Below are 24,270 nucleotides of genomic sequence, written 5' to 3'. Positions count from 1 at the left end.
ACTATATTTACATTGCAAACACAAAATATTAAAGAAGAAAAAGCATCTGTATATAATATGAATAAAGCAAACAATATAATTTATACTTGTGAGATGCTACAATGTAATTTGAAAAGCACGCACCCATATCCATGCTTATTATTATAGTCGTACCATAAATTGTATCCACGCATGTTTGTTGTAATCATACCATCTCATTCTTAAATATAAAAGAACATTAAAAAAATTGAGGACAAAATACAAACGAAATAAATTACTAATTGATTGACATTGGGGAAAAAAATGTGCATAATTGATTAAGCTCCAATAGTACTCTATAATTAATATCCCTCACTTCCATTGAAATTCTCCAAGAACACTAAATGCATTTGTGAATATTTGACAAATAGAGGCAATAATAAAATTTAGGAAAAAAAGATAGACTCTAAAAAATGCAATGATAATTTCACCAATAAAAGATTTTTTATTAAGCCAATAGCATTCATGATTGAGCATAAATTCGATCAGAAAATACATAATTAATTTTCAATCAAAACAAACTCTGCATAAATATACAAGTAATTCTCAATCTAAAAATAACTTGCATAAGGTAAAACATTGAAGGAAATGGAATCACTATTACTCTAAATACTATCATGAATTGGAAAAAAACAAATATATATATATATTTATATATCTAATCCTCCTGATACACTTTAAGAAATATCCTGTTAGGATCATGATCGGCATTGTAGAGGTAATCAATTGCAATAAAAAAAAAAAAATGTACTCATTTTTCTCATTATGTGCTTGTCCAAGGTGATAAGATGGTGCAATATATTCATATTGTGATAAAACTTTAAAAAATAAGAGTATATGTAAAGTGATGACAATAAAAACAAAAAAGAATTATTAGCTGAAAATATGAACATTCTGGACTTAATATATATATATATATATATATGCTAGTAAGCTATATTAAAAAGGCAACATATAGTTATATTAAATTAGTTTGAAATGGAGCATGATCATCTTTAACATGAACAGAAATCATTACATAGGAAACTGAGAAATGGAAAAGAAAAAAAAAAAAAAAAATATATATATATATATATATATATATATATATATATATATATATATATATATATATATAGTTATTTATGCAAATGAGTCAATATCCTCACCGCTTGCACCATTACTTAAAAACTCATCTTCACTATCATTGTTGGTTTCCTCATTGTAGTCCCCATTATCTTCACTCTTTGTGCCAGTATCTGCATCTTCATAATCTTCACTCTCTACACCACTCTCTGCACCACTATCTATATCTTCAAAATCTTCACTCTCTGCCTCACTATCTGCATCTTCATAGTTTGTTGCACTCTTCAAATTAATTTCTATTGGTTTAATATCTTCACAATTACGATGTTCAATATCAATTGATTCAAATAAAATTTGAATGTCCATTGAATCATTTTCTTGATAAGCATCCAACTTATCAACTTCAAATGAATCACCATGATCATCAACTTCATGTAATTGGTGTGGAAAATCCCATAGATGACGGTGATGCACCTTTCGAACCACTTTCCAATGTTGACCCATCTTGTAATCATATGCATAAAACACTTGTTTAGCTTGTGAGGCAAGGACAAAAGGATCGTTCTTATACCAATATGAAGTGATATTAATGCTTGTGATTTGAAACTCTTTGATCATCTTTTTCTTTTTCACATTCGTGTCAAACCATGCACATCTAAAAAGCACAACAGAGTGTTTGGACCTATAGTCTAACACAAGAATGCCTTCTATTACCCCATAAAAGTCACAAGATTCACCATCATGATCACCTACAACCCAAATTCTACAATTTTGAGTGACATGCTGATGTGATTCAGCCCGAGCCCGCTCCACTGATAACCCACTGTGGTGCTGACTCGACACGGATGAAGACTAGGCCAATCACAAGAGCTCAAATTAAGAGATTTAAGGACAACCTGGGAGTATTTATATAGGGGATAATCAATCTCAACAGAGCTTGTCCATACTTGAAGATACAAAGCCTATTCTAAGCATCCAAGTGGTGGAAGCCGATACGGACCCGGGTGACGATTTTGGTACATTTTTGGAGTCCGGGAAGCATGAAATGGTTCCAATGCTTTATGGGTTCAATACATATGCCTAAGAGGTCATGGAATCAAGTTAAATCAGCCTCAAATGCAATCAAAAAGGGCTTGTACGGACAACATCAACAATTTGGCCAAATTTGCTGTATTGCTTGCTGGCTTTACTGTATTTTACTGTATTAGCCTTTTCTTATTTTTCCAAGCATGGGTAACGTGTGGGACTTCATATTCAGCTTATTTGGCATCCTAAAAAGCATCTAGAAGCTGATTTGAAGCTCAAAGAGGTCAAAGATTGATCAAAGTCAACTTGATCAAAATGCTAGCATTTTTAGTTTCCTAATTTGTTTTTACTTTTTGTTTTAGGAAACTACCATTACCTTTTGGATTTTATTTATTTATTTTATGGACAAATAACTTTAGGAAGGTTTTTATTTTATTCTTTCCATTGTAAATTAATTAATTCCTAATTTAATATAAAGGAATTAATTAATCAAACTTAGATTAGGAAAGGAAGTATAGTTTCGGCCAACTAGGTTTCTTTATGTGTGGTGGCCGATTTTCTTTATGTTCTAGGGTTTTATTTCGTGGCTTTATAGCCTATTTAAAGGATTATTTTTCAATAAGAATACAACTTTGATTTGATTGAGAAAATACTTGTGAGATTAATTATCTCTTTGTTCTTTGAGAACACCTAAAACACCATTAGAGAGTTGGTTGTTTTAGCTTGACTTATCAATAGGTTTACCATCCCCTATTGTGGCGTCTACATTATACCAAGGTTTTTAACCACAGGTTGGTTAGGGGTTGAGGTCCATTCCATTAGAACTTGAACTTAATTGAGATCCGAGCTAATATAATACGGGTTTAGGAGCAGGTCGTCCTAGGTTCGTATCACATGCCTATCATCACGAACTTTTATGCGATATCGAACTCCATTTACTACACGTCCATTATATGATCTTATTCCATAATCAGGACCACATGCTATTAAGTACAACTCATTAGTTACTATTGGATATTTACATCCACTCAAATATTTTATCTGTGAAAATGTAATTTTAATTAATAAACAATACTTACATATCAAGCTTGAATTTTACCTTTCATAACTAATAAATACATACCTGTTCTTCAAACCAGTGTGGCAATTGCTTTTCTTGTATTTGCAGAATACTTGTGACACCCCTGTTTTGCAATATTTGGGTGTGCTCACTGTAAAAATGTAATTTAATTAGAAGTATGGATTTATAATTTACATATTTTGAACTTCAACTAATAATACATAAGTTTTGGTTCTTACTCAATATATGGCTGCAACTCACAGTAGTTATAAAGGATATACCAACGAGCTTTTTTGTAATCATCATCTTTCAGTTCAACAAATTGAGGTTTCCCCAACAAGTTCACAGGTTGAGTGAATACTAACAAAGTCGAAGCAGTCTGATTCTCACCATCTTTATTACATTCTGGCCGATTGAATCGAGTTTCAATACCATGAGGTACATTAAACAATAAGTTAATGCCTCATTGACAACATAACCCTTTGCTATTGAACCTTCTGGATGAGCTTTATTTCTCACATATTTTTTCAATGTTCCTAAAGCTCTAATAATGAATGAAAAAGATCAAATTAATTAGAAAAAAGTAAAAAAAACAATAATAATAAAAGAACGTTAATTGAGTTATCAACTTTAATAACCAAAGGTTGTACCTTTCAAAAGGATACATCCAGCGAGTATGTATTGGTCCTGCCATTTTTGTCTCATATGGTAGGTGAACTACTAGATGAACCATGATACCAAAAAAGACTGGAGGGAATATTCTTTCCAACTTACACAATGTAACTATTATCCCTTCTTGTAACATATCAAAGTGTGAAACAAATAGAGTTCGCGCATAAAGTTTTTGGAAGAACATGCACATTTCAATAATTGTTGCACAAACCTCTTTCTTAATGTAAGGTCTTAAACCCACGGGAAAAAGTTGCTGCAAGAGAACATGACTATCATGAGTTTTCAAACTTGATATCTTACCATCCTTATGTTCACATTCTTTGAAATATTAGCAACATAGCCATCTGAAAATTTGACAGGCTTCAAAAACTTACAAAAGTCATGTTTTTCATCGCTTGTTAAGGAAAAACATGCCACAGGTTTCAAAACTTTACCACCAGTTTCTTTAAATGCAATTCTTTTTGAATTTTCAGAACTTTTAAATCCATACGTGCCTTGTCAGTATCCTTTGACTTACCTTTGATGTCCAACATTGTTCCAATCATATTATCACAAATGTTTTTCTCAATATGCATCACATCCAAATTATGCCGAAATTTTAATTTAGACTAATATTCTAGTTCAAAAAATATGCTTTTACTTGTCCAATTTAATTCACAGGCAGTACGTTTTCTCTTTTTGTCCACATTGTCAGGATGTTTCCCCGGTCTGCTCTCAATTTTCCTATCTAACTGTTGTAATATTTCAGCTTCTGAAAACTCTCTTAGAGCTAACCTTCGTTTAGGCTTTCCATCATATTGTCGATTATTTCTCCATGCATGATTTATGGATAAATATCAACGATGTCCCATGTAACAAATCTTATTTCTTAAAGCTTGGGAAGAAGTATCTTCATTGCAAGTTGGACATGCTTTGTATCTTTTTGTACGCCATCCAGAAAGTGTTCATATGCTGGAAAAGTCATGTATTGTCCATAACATTGCTGCATGCATGGTAAACCTTTCCTTTTTAGAGATGTCATTAGTGGTGACACCATTTGTCCATAGATCTTTCAATTCATCAATCATAGGCCGTAAGTACACATCAATGTCTTTTCCAGGTGCTGTTGGGCCTAGTGTTAATAGTGACATCATATAAAAAGTCTCTTTCTTACACTTCTAAGGTGGCAGGTTATAAGGCACTAACATCACTGGCCACATGCTATATGAAGTACTTATATTACCAAAAGGATTAAATCCATCAGTGGCAATACCTAGCCGGACATTACGAGGATCCATAGCAAATATCGAATATTGCTCATCAAAATGCTTCCATGCTTTCCCATCTACTGGATGCCTCAATACTCCATTTGTGTTAGGAATCTTCTCTTTGCGCCATCTCATATCAATAGCAGTATGACGAGATGTGAATAATCTTTGCAATCTTGGAGTAATAGGAAAATATCGAAGCACCTTTTGAGGCATCCTTTTCCCCTCAGTACCTTGAAATTTGTATCTTGGTTCAGCACATATGAGACATTTATCCAATTCAGCTGATTCTTACCAAAATAATGCGCAATCCCATTTACAAGCATGAATCATTTCATATCCTAATCCAAGTGCATGAAGTGTACATTTTGCCTTATAATAAGACTTTGGAAATTTAATATCCTCTGAAAGTGCTTCATTGAGAAGTTCAAGCAACGTACTAAATGACTTGTTACTCCAATGGTTTAAAGCTTTTATATGCATTAACTTGACCAAAAAGGTCACTGCAGAGAACTTTGTACATCCTGGATATAACTCGCTTTCAACTTCATCAAATAATCCTGCAAATTTCTTATTTCTATGATCTTGATCTCCAATGTGACCTTCATATGCATCTACATCAATATCCATGTCACCTACAGCATCTCGCAATGCTGCCATCATATAGTCATTATCATCTTCTTCCCTATCATCTTCAACAGCTTCATCATCTTCCTCAAACCCTATTTCAATATCCTCAAAATTCAATGCCTCTCCATGATAAATCAAATTGCGATAATCTGGTGAAAATCCTTTCACCCATAAATGTCGTTCAACTACACTTATATCTTGGAAATACACATTACGACAATATCGACAAGGACATCTAGTCCTATTATCTTCATCTAAATGATGTTTAGCCAATTTAATAAATGATTTAGCACCGTTTGTGTATTCATTTGACAGCTTATCATGACACCATATCCAGTTTTTATCCATAATGTCCTAGTAGAAACCAATAGTATATATAGTTACAAGAATATAATATATCAATCACTTAAAATAAATTCACTTGTACAATATTGAAGCTAAAATGGGTCTAAGGGTCTCAATACACAACAAGAAAACATTAAAGGCTAGGAAATTAAAAAAATAATAAGCTAGTTAAACAGCAAAAGGGGAATAGATATTGCAATATTCATATACTCAAAGGCATGAAATTGTCTATTTAAAAAACAACAACAAAAAGAACAATGATAAGTATACTAAGCATTATTTATTCCACTAATATTTGTTTTTGGAGTATATTCATAGCCATCTAGAATTAACATTGATTGTCAACTTTACTTTATCATAATAAAGATAAAACTACAATGATCTTGTGTCCAGTGTGTTTTCTTATAGCATGATCCTTTTTATAGCTAACAGTAAGGTAGTGGAAGCACAATGTCAAGAGATGCTAATATATATTTTTGTATCATATAAAACTTATATGTCTTACATATGCTTTCTTTAAAAAGAATAAGGATAGCAGTTTCTAGCTTACTAGGCATTAAGTTATGTCTAAACTTTGTGATACAGAGTTATCTTGCAACCTAATATTTTAAATAGCATGTGGACAATATTATTATGTTTCTATGTTGACTTGGTTTACAAGCTGATTTGGAGTTTGGCAAGTATCCCTGCATTTGGTTATTTCAATTACTCTGCCACATGATTATTGGGCTCAAGTTCATGTAGATGCACTACTTTTATGGTTTTTGCCATAATAATAAATTATTTTTTTCGATCTTATTGGAGGGTAAGTCAAAAGGAAAAAACCACCTCATCCACGAACAACCAAACCATAATTCCAAGAAATGACATATAAGCTTAGAAATTATAAAAACCAAATAGGATTTGAAAATGTAATTTGTATAAGTCATAGTAACAAAAAGTATTCACCTAATCCTATATATGTTGCAATAAGCTATAAGTTGTTCCAACAAAGAATGCAGGTTACATATATTTGTTTTCCTAGTGACTCATCATGTAGTTTGGTATGAACCCAAAAACAAAAATCTGATATATTTTTCAATATTTACAGTACTATAACTCTGTCATTTACAGAAAGACACCACAAAATCAGAAAGAAAATATCTCTTACCAGGAATGCCTTCCTTAGGTCATGAAGAACCTTTTCCCTCTCAACTCATCACATCCAGCTACTTCCCAATCCAGCTATTCAATCCAATTGCTTTCGTTTGATATGTATAAAACCCAATCATTCACGTACAAAAATACCTTACAAGCGAAGTAAAAATACATACGAAGAATGACTTCTTCATTCAACCAAAATTGTGGACTTGGACGAAATTTGATAGGTGGTAGCAGAGGTCAGAAGAGACCAAAAAATGTATTTGGAAAAGAAGAAAACAAAAGAGAGAAAGGTTGAGAGTATTACTAGTTGAAATGGTTGCAGAGAGGGGTGGACACTTCTCACACAAAATGTTTCAAATGGGAATTTGCTTTGGCTAAAACGTAAACATAAAGGAAGGATAAGGATTTTAGCAAAATGAAATAAGTGGGAAATATGGAAATAGGCGGCAAAACTTCCCACCAAAGTTTATGTCCATTTGCAGTTATTTAATATATACCATGATCATGAGTTTGAATTTAAACACCTAATGATAATATATATATATATATATATATAAATGTACAATTATCTTTGTAGATTAGCATGTAATTAACATCTTTCTTTGTATGATAAAAACTATAATAATATAACAAATGTTCCTTAAGAAAAAAAAAAAAAAGAAGGATCAAAATCATAATAATTAAATAGAAAATAACCATTTTTGGTGATTGTACTAAAAAACCAAAGTGTTTGTGATTCTATGCAATTTTCCGACCATATAGATTTCGTTATCATGTTAAATCTAATGTCTAACTATAAACACATATTTTATAAATAATTATATGGGGACATATAGTATCTTAAATAAATTGCGGACTATATATATATAGGGTCGGATTCTATAAAAAAATACTTGACAAATATGTTTGACAAATCGCACTAGCAATTAAAGGATCATTCAATAGTTGAAAACTGTTTTATTTTAAATATATTATAATTTTGAAAAATAATTATGTTTACTATATATTTTAATAAAAAAAGCGTTATTTACCATTAGCTAATAACAGTTAAGGATTGCCAATATTTGTCGAACCCCTAATTTGTACACGGTACATTCCCCTATAAACATATAGTTACTTATAAAAACAATACTATAATACATCTAAGCCCTTAAGGTTTGTAATACGGTTTGTTATAATTTGATGTTAGAAAATTACACTAAGATCGTGAATGTTAGACGTTTTCGATTTCACTATTTGTATTATCAAAATATCTTCCAACAACTTATAAATATAAATTTTCACAATTAATCATTAAGGGAGTAAGAATTTGCAAATTTTTAATTAATTATTAAAATGGAAAATATATAATCATAAATAATTGTTATGTTATGTTAGTAATAATCGTATCACTAATTTGCGAAAACAAAAAATGATAACAATATTAAGTAAAACAAAAAGATTTGACAAATAATAATTAATTTTACAGTAAAAGTGTTTTTGCTAGCATAGAACCGATTAATAATTCACAATACGTTTATTATAAATCATAGTCAAAAGTTAAGCATTCATTCAGGCACAAAGATCTATATATATATATATATATATTTACATATAATTTTGCAGGTTAACAGTTAAAAAATACATTAAAAATTAAAAATAAGTTACTTCAACAATAAGTATAACATTACAGTTAGTGAAAAAAACAAAAAAAAGTCGAAATAGTACGAATTAAAGAAAATGCAGCTTGCCTCCTCTCGAGTTTAAACAACATTAATATAAACAAGCTTTGTTTTTTTCTCAATGTGTTTATTCTTCTTATTGAAAACAATAAAATGTTAAAAAAAAGAAGAAGTAAAATCATTCAAAGGAGAGATGAAATCCCACAAACTATTTTTCATTTTGCATTTTTTATCCTTAATTTACTTATTTAAGTTTGCATTTTTGTCCTCAATTTCATTTAACCTCATAAACCTTAAAACATTGCAGTTAAATATTGTATTGCCAAGGAGAATGCATAGTATCGAATTCAGTCAAAATCTATGTCATAGTTATAGGATTATAAAGTAGTGTCCTTGCCTACATATACTTGTCATTGCATACATTTATATAATTACACTACAAACATAAAGTAGTGTACCAAAAGACGCCTATATATACATATACACATCTTGATTTCTAATGTTTTGAACATTACCTATAATGTCACAATGCACTTGTGACTGTACATGCTTTGCAAAAAGACTTGTGATTGCAAATGTCTATAACCATGCATAGTGCCAAAAATTCACCTATGAATGCAAATATTTTGCATTCTAACTATGTACACTATCAAAAAACTATGTATAGGTGAATTTTAATGCCATGCATATCACAAGCAAAAACCATAACATCAAGTCATTGTTGCAGTAGGTGGTGGTGGTGGCAGTGACGACGGAGGCGGCGGCTGGCTGGAACTTGAAGGATGCTAACTCACATCCAATAACGCAGAAAATCTGGCAATGAGTTCTGCCTGTTGATCCACAACTTGTGCAAGTCTTTTTACCTCAACCTTGAAATCTTCAAACTCTGTAGCCAACTGAGGGGTAGGTTGGTTAAGCTGCTTACTGTAGCTCTTTCTTGGAGCTAGTCCAACACCAGAAATGAATCCAGAATTTCTACCTAGGACTTGTGCAAGAATGTCAGATTCTGTCAAACAAACCAGTGCAGCAGTATCATCAAGAGAAGCATCATCTTGTATCTGTTGCGTTTGTGCTTCTTGTAGCCGAACCATCTCATAAGGAGTGATAAGTAAAATGACAAACTAGTTAAGGAATGGTAAGTAAAACTTACATATCTTGATTCAGCTATAACATTATTCCACCCTTTTTTTTTATGTCCAGTGTGTTCTTTTGAATAACTCAATCTCACCAATTGGGTCATTTAGAGATGACTTCAAAACAAAAAGATAGAAAATTTTACTTGCCTGCCTAGACAAAGTGACTATCACCTTTGTATTTGGGACTAAACCTTCTGTATGTATATATATATATATGTATAAATAGACACTTATATAACATTATAATCATAATCTCCAACTTCAATTCAGCATTCCAATGAATCACCAGAATTGATAGCTTACAAACAACTCACAAACAAAGGTAACAACAAATCAACAGAATCACAAAGAACTATAACTACACGAAAGTATAAATCCAATATCAACAAAGTTGAAGCATAAATAGTTTGTAGGAATAACAAAAGTAGTAATAGTAAATGTCCCTTTTAGCTTCACTTTTTTCTCTTTTTATCATGGCAATGAAACTAAATAGTCATTAAAGCCATGGAATTCTAAGTTAAAACCCAATTCTGCTATAGATACATGACATATATTATAAACTGTCAAAGGACCAAAACTAGTAAAAATCCAAAAGCATCCAATGACAACTAAATTTCAATAGACATAAGATGCGTGAGCAAAAGGTTTATCCTTAAAATTGCTTAGTAAACACTAAGATATCAAAGATATTAATACAACTGGCAATTTCACTTACCAAGCACTTTATGAACCGACAATTTACCATAATATGGAAAAATAATAAAGAAATACTAATCCATCCTCAAATATAACTACATTAATTTTTGAAGAATGTCAAACCAGTGCTGCCCTTGTAGCATGATGATTATATAGCCTTTTAGCCCTATTACATTACCTTGCTTTAGAACGTTTCTACATATATAAAATAAATGGTTTAGAATATGATATAGATATATACATGAATTTAAAAAAAGTTTGAAACGGTTTAAATAGTTCTAACTCACCAAAAATTTTGGACTCTCAAAATGAGCACACAACCACTCCCAATCTTCTTGACTTCGTAGTCTTTTTGGTCTACATTGCAATGGGTCTTTGCCTTGCATCTTACACAGCTTGAAATGATTGTTGCAATAACTCCTATTGTTTTTGTACCTATCACGACAATGCCTCTCAACAAACTCTATCCATTGAGGATCATTCAGATCAATGTCAAACCGATCCTTATACACAGAAAGAAAATAAAACCTTGTTAGTTTTTATAATACTGATATGGTATATTAATGATATGAGTCTAAGTTTTACTCACAGTAATATGTTTGTAGACAATTTTCCTTTCATCATCAGAAGCATATTTCCATCCCTTCAATCTTGGTGAAACAAAGTTACACACAGCAATGCCAATCTGATTGGAAAAGGGAGAACAATGGTCACCATATGCATGCATATCCCCATCGCTTACTTCGACGCGAAGTATAGTATTGGATGCCATTGTCTTAAGGATTTCCAATCCTCGAGTAATGCCACGTGTATTTTTCCTTGTTAGACCTACAAAGTGATATAATGTGAATTAATAATACTATGTAATATAGATTCTCAATTAATAAACATATATGATAGATTACCAACATACCAGTGGATACAGGTGTATCTTCGTACTCTCATCTATAGGATCTATAATAGAATGACCTCTAGACGATGTAATGTTTGGAATTGGTGTTTCCACAACTCTGGACCACTAGGTATTGATGTCTCACCAGGCGTTGGTGTTATGCAATGATCTGGTGTTTGCATAGGTTGTCGACCTCTAGGGGATGGTGTCTCCATAGGTGATGGAGTCCTTTTAGATGATGCTGTTGTCCTAGGAGACCTCCTAGGAACCAAATTTTATCTTTGTGATGGTGTCCTCCTAGGGACCAAAGTCTCTTTTTGTACTGGAGTCGTCCTAAGAGACCTCCTAGGAACCAAAGTCTCTCTTCCTGGTACATATCTTGATCTCTTAGGTGGCATATTTAAAGTAATATTTTGGCAATATTTGTTTCCCCTATATTACTATCCTGCAAGCATAAAAAATAATATCAATATTATATCTAAGGGATAGATATTGTCAATAATACAAATCATTCAATTCTTTTGTTATACGTATATATATATATATACATGTATAATGCATAAATGAAGCAATCACCACTGATCCTGTGGAAATGTTATAGTCCCTTTTTATTCTATTTCTCAAACCCACATATTTATATATGTATATACATCTATATAGATGGAGGATGCCATCATTATTCCAATCTCCCCAAATTATGTACTATGCCTGATACGAACCTAGGACGACCTGTTCCTAAACCCGCATTATATTAGCCCGGATCTCAATTAAGTTCAAGTTCTAATGGAATGGACCTCAACCCCTAACTAACCTGTGGTTAGAAACCTTAGTATAATGTCGATGCCACAATAGGGGATGGAAAACCTATTGATAAGTCAAGCTAAAACAACCAATTCTCTAATGGTGTTTTAGGTGTTCTCAAAGAACAAAGAGATAGTTAATCTCACAAGTATTTTCTTAATCAAATCAAAGTTAATTCTTATTGAAAAATAAACCTTTAAATAGGCTTTGAAAGAAACAAAATTAACCCTAAAAACCCTAGGAAAAACCAGCCACACACATAAAAAAACCTAGTTGGCCGAAACTATACTTCCTTTCCTAATCTAAGTTTGATTAATTAATTCTTTTATATTAAATTAGAAATTAATTAATTTACAATGGAAAGAATAAAATAAAAACCTTCCTAAAGTTATTTGTCCAGAAAATAAATAAATAAAAACCCCAAAAAGAAAAGTTAAATGCAAATCAGAAAATGAGTTGACTAGTTTGACAACTAAGCTAACTTATGTCTGATGTCCGAGCTAACTTATGTCTGCCTGATGTCTGACCTAACTTATGTCTGTCCGAGCTAACTTATGTCTGTCCGAGATAACTGATGTCGGTCCGAGCTAATTTATGTCTGTCCGAGCTAACTGATGTTTGTTAGAGCTAAGTTACATCCGATGTCAGAAGTCCGAGGTTAGATGTCCGAGACAAGGCTCCGATGTTCGAAGTCTGAGATCAGATGTCCGAGGCAAGGGTGTCCGATATAAAATGTCCGATGTATGGGTATCTGATGTTTCAGCCTCCACCACTTGGATACTCAAAATAGGTCTTTTATCTTCAGGTATGGACAAGCCCTTTTGAGAATGAATTACTTTCTGGATAAAGGCAGCAAGGTTATCCTTAAACCTCTTAGCTTGAGCCTTGGTGATCGGTCCAGTCTTCATCCATATCGGATCAGTACCCCAGTGAGTTATCGGTGCGAGCTCGGGCGGGTTCGCATCAATACCGACGCAAGGTGATCATCAATAATAATTAGACAATTAGTTATATATATTCAACAGGTGTTATTCTAATTTGATTTGTCCATTCAATTCCCAATATGCAATAATATTATATATTGATATTCATTTAGATTTTGCTATGTTATGGGTTTATTACTAGACAGATTATAGACTCCATATTCAACATTCAGCAATTTAGAAGTTCTTAAAAGTCCCAATCCAAAAAACCAAAATATAGTAAAAAGCTCATAAACTATCTTATTTGTTTATCGGTTGGAAAACCTTATTTACTTCTCTACCTCAAGTTTTTTTCCCATTTTCGGTTACCCTTTTTTTTTTTTTCCTTTCTTTCTTTTTTTCTTTTTTTCTTTTTTAATTTTTTTACATTTTGGTTCAGTATCTCTCAAAAACAAAAAATCCCAAGCTATCAAATTACGATGCTTGTGTTTTTTTCAAAAGCAACTGAGCAGTTTAAGAACTTTCCAATCCATGAAGACTAATTACATTATGTTAAGAACATAGGAAAAAAGATAAAATTTCAATTATTTCTTAACGCGTGGGAAAAATTTCTAGAACTTTATTGTTTGAAAATATCAACCACACTGCTAAAAACCAATAACATATAGGAACAAAGACTCCTCTCACTCAATATACCTATCTCTCACAAAACACCACAGCAAACATAGAGGGAAAAAAAGAAGAAGTTATAGATGTCTCTATGTCTCTTACCAAGCACAGATTTGCTTCCTCTCACATCCCTAATAAATCCTTCAATCCTTCCTTTATTGGCTCATTAAATCTAGTTGACTCTTTTTCATACGTAACAAAGAACTAACCCATACTTCACCTACATTTCATGGAATGAGAACCTCAGGGAAAAATGAAGAAACAGAGAAAAGAAAAAGCACAAAGAGAAATTAGGAACGGAAACACACTGGAGATGGAGCTTGAGAGAGATGCCAATCGAAGCAGTCATAGATGCAACGAGAAGGTTAGAGAGGTGAGACAATCCAAAGAACTCTTGGAGAGAGTTTTAGAAAGGAAATAGGGCCGGTGCAATTTTATCATCTATAGGGTTTTATGGGGATTGTAACCAAAAATACAAAAAATAAATAAAATGATCTATGGGTATATATGGAGAGTTATCAAACCATCCACTAGTTTTAGCTTTTCACCTAAAAAGGATGTATTTGCAATTTGGTTGTAAACATTTAATGTTTTTTTTTTAAAAGAAAAATCAATTTTGATATTTTATATGATAAATGCTTCAATATAAAATATTCATATAATAATGTTATTAGTTATATATAGAGTGTCAATTGTTAACCAAAATTGTATGTGTGAACAGTGGTTAATATAATTACTTCACACAAATTTAATCAAGTATAGAATTATTAAGAAACATCAATTTAAACAAGGTGGTTGAGTATACCATGATTCACACTTTGATTTTAAATTTTTTTCTTATCATTTTACCCTAAACTCTATTGCCTATTATCATTAGTGCATAACGAATTTCATCCAAGAATATTGAAAAAAATGTCAAGTAAGTACTTATGTACAAATTAGAAGGGTTGGTGACTATATATGTAATTAAATCTAAAAAAATTATAAAATCTGTTTTTTTTTTTTAAGTAAATATTTCTTTTTAAAAATGATTACTTAAAAAATATAATATAGTGAATGAAGGAAAAAGAAATTGAACAATTACTTTAAAATTTTCAAATGGAAAATTTTTAGAAAATCTCTTCATCACTTATTAATTGAAAAACTTTATTTTCAAAATCATTTGTAAGATACTAAATCTTTTATTGTTGCTATTTAATAATTTATTGCTGCAAATTAAAATTTTTTTATTACTGTTGGATATCATTTTGATATTTTTAATTAAACTTTTTTTTAGTCAAATTGTAGCATTTAATTCAATTTGTAGATATGGTTTTATAAGAAAATTAAAATTTCAATATTTTTTTAAGCATTTAATTCAATTTGTAGATATGGTTTTATATGAAAATTAAAATTTCAATATTTTGTATAAGATCTAAAGATTTTTAAACTTCAAAAATTATTTTTGTAAATAAAAACTTGCTCATTGTGGATTATTTTATTAATATTATTATTAACACCGTTTGGACCTATTTAATAGCCATTGGCATGGTAGCTCAAACCATTAAATTATGAATTTCATGTTTCTTTTTCTTACATTTAGTCTAGGTTCTCCTTCCCGCCAAAATGGAAAAGCACGCGGATGGTTTCCTGCCATTTCATTTACTCAGCAAACATAGTTGGTCGCTGACGGCATTAAAGTAAACCTATTATAAAACTTGTTTTTATCTTTTATTATTTTAAATTGTCTTTAGTGACCAATATTTCAGTCACAAATATAACATTTGATGACCCAAAATAATTTGGTCGTGGAATGCCTTGCAATAACATTATTTGCTATTTTTCCTTACAAATTTTTTTAGCTTTTTTTATTAGTGATCAATATGTTGGTCCCTGATAAATACTTTGAGTCACCAACATTGGTTGGTCGTTGAAACTTCATGTTCCCACAAAAAAAAAAAGAGGCAGGAAAGCTTCCCACCCTGCCTTTTTAACTACCAAATAATTTTTGGTCAGTGAAAATTGCTATTTGTGACCAAGTTTATGGTCACCATAAGAGGTCAATCACGTATCTATTACTATCATTTCTGCGAATAAATACCGGTCGTTGTTTTATCCATTCAGTGACTATAATAATATTATAAATCTTATCGATTTTCGATGCACCATACAGTACTAGTGTTTTGTAGTTATGGATGTGAGTAGCGCGCTGGTGGAGTGTGATGAGTGTGTAGGTTTATACTCTCCCGTGGTTGTCATCGGACCGTGGGCAGGCAAGTTTGATATTGGCCATAGTCGCCCCCCTCTGTGGCCGGGATTGAGTTTTTAGCATCGGCACTGCTGGGACCCTAGAGCGGCCTGGGTGCTGTTTTTCCATCTATAACCTCCCCGTCAGATGGTGCTTCGGGACGCTGGGCATCGTAGGACACTACTGGTATATAGTATGTGCATCAAGTATCCTTTGTATATATATATATATATACATAATTTATATTTGTATGTATCATACCGTATGGGGACAGCGATCCGATGTGGTCCATGAAGAGCTAGTCTCATAATTATGTTGCCTACGAGTCCATGGGATTGGACGGCCAATCTTGGCAACCACTTCGGACTGTATTAGTAGTAGTGTGCCTGCGACAGCTGGAATCATGGATTGCGCAGCATGTTCTAGGGTATCGTTTGTACCCCTGATACGAGTGTGTATTCAATAATATATTTTGAATTTTAAAATATTATTTGACCTCGTACTATTCTATCTATTCATAACCTGAGTTTCTAACATTATACTTAATTACTTTTATTGTCATTACTATCATTAATATTATTTTTGTTATTAATATTACATTTATTATTTATCATAATTATGTTTACAATTATTTTCATTATTACTAATATTATCATCATCATTATGATTATTAATTTTATTTTTATTTTTAGTTTATTATTATCATCATCATATGATATAATCCGGACAAGTATCACAGCCTACAGACAAGAAAAATAGCCATTGGGCAAGTATAATAGTCCTTGGATAAGTGGTAGTCTTTGGGCAGGTGAGATAGTCCTTGGACAGCTGTGATCACAGCCTACGAACAAGAAAGATAGCCATTGGGCAAGTATAATAATCCTTGGATAAGTGGTAGTCTTTGGGCAGGTGAGATAGTCCTTGGGACAGCTGTGATTATGTGATAGTCCTTGGACAAGTGATTACCTTCGAGTAAATATGATAGATGATATTAGTACTATTTTTATCATGAAAACGATTGCTATTATTATTATTGTTGTTGATGTGATGATTGTTTTACTTTTCTTCCTATATTATGCATCGGTATATTTTGTAACACAATATTTGAAATGTATGGTAATAAATGGGTGGTGTGGACGGACATGAATGATTAAAGGTATAATTGGTTGTTTATTTAGTTGATTATTCCTATTAAATTTTATATAATATTATAAAATTTGAATTTTTTATAAAATACATTTAAATTTATGCACTTTTATCAAATTCACAAAATTCCATAAATATAATTTTGATCACAACAAGTCAATATAATCAATTCCTCAAACCTTCAATTTAATTTATATCAAAAATATTATTAGTGAAGTCATATAAAAAGTTATATATAGTTAAATACATAAGATTAAATACTATCCAATAAATCATATATTTTCAAATATCAAAATCTCATAAACACCGTTGGATTAAATACTTCCTTTCAAATTTATATAATCCACATATATATATATATATATATATATATATATATATATATATATATATATATATTTGCATATAAAAATCACACACCTCCATATATATATATATATATACCCAAAACTTTAACGATATATATATATATATATATATATGAATATACATGCATATATGCATCACATATTCACAGTACGTGTATATATATATATCACTCTATACACATGCTAACTATAATTTTCATATAATAATTCCAATCAACATACTAGTAAACTCACAAAAATCTATAACGATCCTCACACCTTCTGTTTAATATTATCAACATTGTCCACCTTAATTTGATAAAATACAAGATGAACCCATATGGCCTAAACTGCAAATTTGGGATTTTTCATTGTTTTGACAATTAATTCAAATTAATCATTTCTTTAACTCCCAACAATCATCAACAACTTAATTGTAGCAACAATTAGTAAAAACTTGTTCCATTTCAGTCCAATTTCAGCATAAACATAACTTAGCTTCATCAATGGCAACTTTCTAAATATTCAACTATAATTCACATTCTAGCTACCAATTTGAAGCTTATGATGAGTGCATTAAGAATATACCTTCAATTAGTTCAACCGACGCTGGAGGTCGCCAGAATCCTACCGTGAAGTTACTGGCAAATGGGCTCTTGTCATATCTAGAGAATGAGCAAGATTTGATCCAATCCGAGCTTGGAAACAGACTTAGGGGGCCCAAATTCATGGGAAAGGACCGGTCACATGGCCGGTAGCCACCGGAAAACCAGCCAACAGGGAGGACACGGGTCACCAGTTTTGGGCACCGATCCCAGTGCGTCCATCAACCAACTTACCGGAGATTCGATAGTTGGGCTCGCCTAGCTGTGGGCCATCCCGTCGCCTGGTGCATGTGGCCGTCTGATGGCCAGAAGAGATGCAGACTGAGAGAGGGACCGACGGGAGGAAAAGAGAAGAAGAAAGAAGAAGAAGAAGAAGAAGAAAGGAAGGAGAAAGTCCCGTGGGTATTTTCGCACTTAGTGGAAAAGAAAAGAAAAAGAAAATAAATAAATAAATATATAAAATAATATTCAAATAATAATATAATATAATATTTAATTGTCTAAAATGTGGTATTTCCTTGTCGTGACACATGGCACCCTTTATAATGCTACACGTGGCATCTCTGTTCACGCACACTCACAGATTGATGAATAGTAATAGCTGTCTCAGAAAAACTTCAGAGGTCCGTAACTTTTCAACCACATGTCCAAATCGGGTATGCCACTAGTCTACGAGCTCATATGGACAAGTACTTCACAACCATACATAAGTCAAAACTCAATTTTATAAGAATAAAAAGTCAACTCTGGCATGCTCGGACAGTTCGGACCTCAACTTGTTTTACTCATAACTTTCAAACCGTAGTTCCATTTTTGACGTGCTACTAGTCACGAACTCGGTTCGATGCATACTTCGCAATGGTGCCTCGGTCAATCTAGAATTCTTACCGAGTCAAAAAGTCAAAATTTGACCCTTCTCGGTCAACGACGGTCAACTTGAGAAATTTCCGATATATTTCAGGACGGGACGTTACAGTGACAATTATTTTTGCATCACTGATGGCTTAGTCACTAATTCCCATTTTTTTTGTAGTGAGATCATCTTAATCAATGCTTACATGAATGGGAGATGAAGAAATTTCAAGTGTTTGGATCCATCTGTGATTTAGTTTCTCTCGCAGATAGAGAGGAGTTGATAAACAAAGTTTTGTCTCTGTTTAATGGAAAACTTCACATCGTTGTATGTTTTTTCTTTGTATCTTTATTTACAGCATACTTAGTGGTTAGTATTCTTGTTACATATAAATTATGGAAAAAGTGTCATTTCTAAGAGGTTAGCATCTAAAAACAAATTGTTTAGATTGTATTTTAGAAATATTTTTAGAGCCAAAATCTTAACTTTTACTTTGATACAGAATATAAACAAGACTTGTATTGGGTCAACCAAGTTGGTTCCTTTGGGATGGCTAATACCATTCCCATACTTTTACTCAACCTGGGTTCAAACTAGGCTTTGGTAACTTTAAAACAAAAAGCTTACTAATAAAAAACAAAGTCCATTCTTGGTGGCTCGTTGTGAATCAAAACTATAAAAAAGTAAGGCATGAATTATTGTTCTTTTCATGAATTACCTTGCTTTAACTTTGCTTAAATGTTAGAATTTATTGCTTTTCCATTAAAAAAATCTCCATCATACAACATCTCCAGAAAGAATTCAATATCCTTATAAGCCTTAAATGTGATTGTCTTACATTTTATTCATGCTGTAGATAAACAATGTGGGAACCAACATAACCAAACCGACCCTAGACTTCACAGCTGAAGATTTCTCATTTCTCATGAAAACAAATCTCGAATCTGCTTACCACATGTGCCAACTTGCAAATCCTCTTCTGAAAGCTTCAGGAGCAGGCTCTGTTGTCTTTGTGTGCTTTATTTCTGGTGTGGTATCAATAAACATCGGATCCATATATTCTGCAACAAAAGGCAATGTCTCTGTTTGCTCATTAATCATGTTGCAAAATTAGTTTTAAAGCATGTGATTGATTTTGTTGGGGTGTGAAGGTTATGACCAAGAGCAAACTAGATTGAAGTGTTAGCAAAAAGCAAGCTTTTGGTGATGCTTTTAGGAATGATTGTGTGTGAGTTGTGTTTTTTGGTTTTGGATATGGTGTTTTTTGGTTTTTAGGGTTCCTAGAGTGTTCTAAGATGTTGAAGAAAAGATGAGAAGAAGGGTACCATGTTGGTTTTTGAAAATGAGGCTTGGATGTGTAGCCATCTCATTCATTTAACAATATAAGCTTGAAATTACAACTAGTTCACACATGCCAAGCATGTGAGCTTACAAAATGAGTAAAGCATTTGGAATTTAAAAAGTAAAATGGTCAACACTTAACTTTTCATACACAAAAGAGGTAAAAACCAGCTGCAACATGTCTATTCCAAATATAGTAAAAAGTGGCACATGGTTTGAACTAAATTTCTATTGTTTAACTAGTTTGGGTAAACAACCAAACTAGCTTCACTTACTTAGTTCCCCTTTGTATCTGCTTATGAAACTTGGTTTAAGGCATCCTTGGTCATCAATAAATATTGCTTCAAGAGCTAGGAAGGTTCTGGAACCAGATCATGGGCCAAATAGCTCCAAAACTTATCCATACTCTGCATACTGGGCCCATCAAATACAGCAATCAAGGTGTGCATGTTAGCCGGTGCATGCACCATCAAATGGCAAAATTACCACACTTCAACACTCCTCATTGGAAATTTTGTATGAGACATTGAGAAGTCCTCTCAATATCTCAAATCTCTTCTTTCCCAATGGCTTGGTGAAAATATCTGCCAAGTTCTCCTCGGAAGTCACATACTCCAACTTCACTTCACCACTTGCTTCAAATTCCCTTAAGGAATGATACTTGACCGGTATGTGCTTGGTCCTCCCATGTTGGAATGGATTTTGTGCAATTACTGTTGCTGAAGTATTGTCACACAATATTATCATGGCTTCCTCTTGCTTCAAGCTCAAGTCCTCCAATAATTTCCTAAGCCAAACACCTTGATTAGCACAACTTGAGCGAGCAATATACTCAGCTTCCGCGGTGCTTTGTGCAACGGTTGCTTCTTGGAATTCCATGAGAAAGGACCATTTCCAAGAGTGTAAATGTAGCCTGATGTGCTCTTGCTATCATCCAAAGAACCAGCCCAATCACTATCACTATAACCAAGCAAAGCTTCATTCATGCCATCCTTGTACCATACACCAAAATCACTAGTACCTTTCAAATACCTTAGGATTCTTTTCGCATAAATAAGATGATTTTGTGATGGACTATGCATAAATCTTGACAAAATAGCTACACTAAATATGATATCTAGTCTAGTAGAGATAACGGGTAATGTTCAAGCCCAACTGCTTATGCTTTAAGTTAGCCTGGTTGGTTCATTTTCTCTTTTACTATTCCATGAGATTTTCTGATTCTTTCAGGAAATGAACAACGAAGAATTTATCAAACTTGTGAATTCCCGGACTCCAGCTGGCCGTGTTGGAGAGCCAAAAGAGGTTTCGTCGTTGGTAGCATTTCTATGCTGACCTGCAGCCTCTTACATAACTGGACAGACTATTTGTGTTGATGGAGGAGTGACAGTGAATGGTTTCTTCCTTCCTTGAATGTGTATTCAAAATAGAACCATGAGTTCATGATTCTAGTTCTGAATTATTGTACCAGTCCAAAAAGAGTAGAACCAAAACCAATATGCATAATAAGCAAAGCACTATGTAATATTCCAAGACAGACAAATTATTTCTTCATATTTGCTGGGTAGTATACTAAATTCTATATTTTCTTCACTTAATAGAATCTGATTCATGAACTCCATTGTTTCTCTTCTTCCATATTAGGTGATATCTATATTTCTTGCAAGTTTCCATGAGAATAACAACAAAGAAATCATTTTGCCTTTTAACATTAGGTACCTCTGGTCCACTGTACCTTTAGAAACCACTTTTATTTTCCTTTTATTTTTCTAAAGGGACCAAAAGTCAAAGCTATCCTACCCCTAATATAAATTTGATATATAGTTTCTATTTCATTCATTTCATTTTTTCCCACTTTCTGCATATATTCTTTTGTTTAGAAGTCGAGGATGATTATGCTATGTGAAACAAAACTAAAATACAGACTATAATTGAAAACAGTATGTATAGGGGCTCCAATATATTACTCTTAATTAGTGGCGGATCCAGAAAGTTTGTTTAGGGGCACAGTTGAATGGTAAAAGATATTTTTTAAAGTGATGGTAAAATAAGTTGTTACATTAAACTAATAACTAAGTATTTTATAAAGTTTAATGAATTTCAAATTAGGATCTATTGCTACAATTTTTGAACAAATTGAAATGAACTTCATTGAATAATGTTGTAAAACAATTTTACATTTTTCAAAAGAATATTTTATAATATAAAGAACACAAAACTTCATATAAAATTAAAAATAAAAATTGAGAAGTAACATTATTCTATAGGGACTACATGGTATTATTTATTATTCTTAAAGAAATATTTATAAAAGACAAAAACGTATAAAATATATTAAAAAAAATTGATGAGGGGGGCATAAGCTAGATCCGCCCATGCTCTCAATAGTCAGATCATTTATTTTTTGGGGTAAGAAAAAAAAAAAAATTAACAACAAACATCGTAGTTAAACATTATTTTTCTGTAATCTTCTACCTTATCTCCCACTTTGTAACATTTATGCTTTTAATTTTTTTGGGAGGCGTTACTTCCCCCTGAAGCAATAGTTTCTGCCGGAGCAATTAATGCTCATATTCCTGTAATGCCCTCTAGTCGATTGAACCCTTGATATACATATACATATACATATATATATATATATATATATATATGTATATATATGTATATTTATGTACTTATAACACCGACTAAAACAAATCAATACATAAATTTTCCAATCACAAACCGCTTGAATACCATAGGAAGCAAAAAAGTTTTTTATACCTATAAACTCAAATTTCTTATCAATTTTTTGTAAATCATAATGAAAACATAAGAGTTTTTTATATAGGTTTAGAAAGTTCGAATAGAAACCAAATATTTACACTTCGAGTTTTTCAAAAACTTTTCAGTAAACAAAATGTGCACACAGAAAAAAAAAAATGAAGTTTATATGAGAAAATTAGTGAGACCATGAACTGACAAAAATAAGAATTCTCTCAAGAAAAAAGAATAAGAAGAATAATTTCTTTTTGGATTAGTCAAACCTTCTAAAACTAAACTTCTGTATTTCATTACCCTAAGCCTGACTAGCTTCTTGAAAATTATGATGGAAAGTGGAAGAAATTCGGAGATAAAAACTAGGGCTACTTCTTCCTCTTCTTTTCCCTTGAAACCCATATTTTTATATCATTCCCACAATCTCAATCACTCTAACACCATCATCTTATTCCCACAGCTCTCATCTCCCTGTCTAACACCATCATCTTATTTACCAACTTGATATGAGCAGGATCATGAAACTATTATTATAACTTTCATTTTTCCTATACATGTGAAAGGGTAAAAAAACAAAAAAAAAACATGGCATTGACTGTAGGGTATTACAGAAGTATGGGCATTAGTTGTCGTGGTAGATATAAAAGGACTTGCCTCCACATGAGTGTGGAAGTATTTCTCCTTACTTTGATTATATGTGAAAGTTTTATTTATCTATATTATATGGTGGATTTCATAATTAATTAATTATGCTTTAATTAGTGGGATCATGCAAACTAAGTTTGATTGATTACAAAATTTGAATAGACTGGTGATTGTACGGTAAGGATGGAACCTGCCATAACTTTGACACATGAGAGGAATGTGCCCACATTGATGTGGAGGCATGTAGTTTCCTATGAGAATATACTGTGTTATATGAGTATGTGTGCTAGCTTTCTCTCGTAAGAGAATTAATAATGCACATCTCTCTCTCATCTCTGTGTTTGTTGTCCTGAATATGTATAAAT

The 24,270-nt window shown here is 32.1% G+C and overlaps 1 pseudogene; it reads left to right on the top strand.

Moving 5' to 3' along the window:
- LOC132799196 (tropinone reductase homolog At2g29170-like) overlaps positions 1 to 21,838 on the top strand; it is a 28,304-nt pseudogene extending 6,466 nt beyond the window's left edge.
- Positions 21,839 to 24,270: the final 2,432 nt, after the last annotated feature.

This window comes from Ziziphus jujuba, chromosome 10 (assembly GCF_031755915.1).
Source record: "Ziziphus jujuba cultivar Dongzao chromosome 10, ASM3175591v1".
In the NCBI taxonomy this organism is placed as follows: Eukaryota; Viridiplantae; Streptophyta; class Magnoliopsida; order Rosales; family Rhamnaceae; genus Ziziphus; species Ziziphus jujuba.
The sequence above is the reverse complement of the archived record's forward strand: the minus strand, read 5'-3'. Positions and strand labels throughout refer to the sequence as shown.